The sequence below is a fragment of the Octopus bimaculoides genome, chromosome 6 (assembly GCF_001194135.2).
Source record: "Octopus bimaculoides isolate UCB-OBI-ISO-001 chromosome 6, ASM119413v2, whole genome shotgun sequence".
Taxonomy (NCBI): Eukaryota; Metazoa; Mollusca; class Cephalopoda; order Octopoda; family Octopodidae; genus Octopus; species Octopus bimaculoides.
The window spans coordinates 82,779,852-82,781,795 of NC_068986.1; the positions used below are offsets into that span (position 1 = coordinate 82,779,852).

General features: G+C 40.3%; 1 long non-coding RNA gene across 1 annotated transcript in view; it reads right to left on the reverse strand.

Moving 5' to 3' along the window:
• The window catches only part of LOC106867731 (uncharacterized), a 10,968-nt gene extending 9,756 nt beyond the window's left edge, over positions 1-1,212 (reverse strand). Inside the window, exons 1-2 of the long non-coding RNA XR_001409179.2 lie at positions 1,003-1,212; positions 720-856 (exon numbers count right to left, since the gene is read on the reverse strand). This is a non-coding gene — a long non-coding RNA (uncharacterized LOC106867731). The remainder of the gene's footprint in view (positions 1-719; positions 857-1,002) is intronic.
• Positions 1,213-1,944: the final 732 nt, after the last annotated feature.

A 1,944-nucleotide genomic window follows, 5' to 3' on the forward strand; every position in this document is an offset into this window, starting at 1 on the left:
ATTTGAGCGTGTGTGCGCGTGTGTGTAAATAGTTCTTTAAATCAACCCGTTCTATGGTTTCATAGCCTAGTCACAACTTTATTTCCTTTCCTACTTCTGCTTCTACTGATTTCCACTGTCATCCACCCGCTTCTTTCCAAGAAAGCATTGTATAGATTTAATTATATATTTACCTACGCACGCAAATACACACACACACATACACAATTATACACAAGCACACACACACACATAATCATACACTAACACGCACACGCCCTCATACACACACACACACACACACACATACATACGCATTAGAGAAAGACGCAACAGATGCCATTGTTTGCTGTACTTAATCCAATTGTAGCTTGATAATTGCAATTCTAAGTAAACTCTCATAGATACAGCAGCAGCATGTGATGGTATTGAGAGCCGGCTATCAAGTTTGGAGTCAATAATATTCAGCTGATCGATACTAAATAAATATTTCCTTAACCTGTAATAAGTGGAAGTCTAAGTAAATACATGCACCTGAGATCACACTTCTTTTCCCGATGTGAAAACGTACCTCACCTTAATTAAATCAATGAAAAATTTAAGAATCTTCAAAACTATGCTCGCAAAAAAGCATACAAAGTCTAGGCATTACCGTATGATCAAGAAGTTTGCTTTGCAATTGCGTGGTCGAGGATTCGATTCCAATGCGCAGCACCGTATGCAAATGCATTCTAACGTACCTTGAGTTCAACCTGAGGTTTTATGTCAAATAAGGTTGACGAAAACTGTGTGGAGCCCCGGCGAAAGAACGACTGCGCCTCGTAAATCAAAATCTCTTCTCTTTTCATTCCACAACTTCTGTACGTCTTGCTAGGGCCTTGGGGTATAAGAGGAAAAGAGGAAAAGAGGAGAAATGAAGCAGGCAGTGAGGGAAGAAGAAATGAAATGATAGTGGGGAGAGGAGAAATGAAGGAGGTATGAACTCATGTGAGTTTCTCACGTGAGTATAAAATACTGTCTGACCTTTGTACTTGTAACCACTGGAAATTCTGTTCTCGATGAAATGTTGCAATAAACTTGGTTAGTCATTTGTCTTACGAGTTATTAGAAATGTGATGCACGTAATATTTGTACCATTAGCAATGTAAAGTCACATATATATTGTTATATGGAGACGACGTCAGATATGTTGTGTCACATATGTTGTGTATACAGAGATGACATCATGTATACATTGTGTACTTGGAGATGACGTCACACAATGTTTGCATGGAGATGATGTCACATATGTCGAGATGATGTCAAATACGATGTCTACAAATAGATAACATCACATATAATGGTGATGACGGGGGCAGTTAGGCGGTAGTGGAGATGGTCGTCGTCGTTTTCATCGACGTCGTAGTATAGTAGCAAAGAGCCTTGCAGTTTTTGTTACAGCCCTTTAAGCTGTAAGTTCAAATCCTGCCGAGGTCAGCTTTGCTTTTCATCCTTTCAGGGTCAATAAAACAAAGTACCAATCAAAACCCTTGGGTCGATTTAATCGATTAGCTCCTTCCTCAAATTGCTGCCTTTGTGCCTGCGTTAGGAACAATTATTTAGCTCCAGATCAACTCTGTACAAGCAGGCATTATAACCAAGGGCGTTCAAGCTGCAATCAGGCTGTCGTATGTTCAGATCTGTTTTATCTAATGTGTTCTTTCATTATTCGAGATAATAGGTTTGATGTGAGGGACATTTCGTAGCTATCTCTAGCAAGTCGAGCGACCACATGATGTAGACGTGGCGGGGTTTTGATAACTGAAGCAGAGATGGCAGCAGCAATAATAACAATCATTTCTACTGTTGGCATAAGGCCCAAAATATTTGGTGAGGTGGGGTAGTCGATTACATCGATCTTAGTACTCAACCGGTGCTTACTTTATCGACCCATATAGGATGAAAGGCAATGCCGATCTCGGCGGC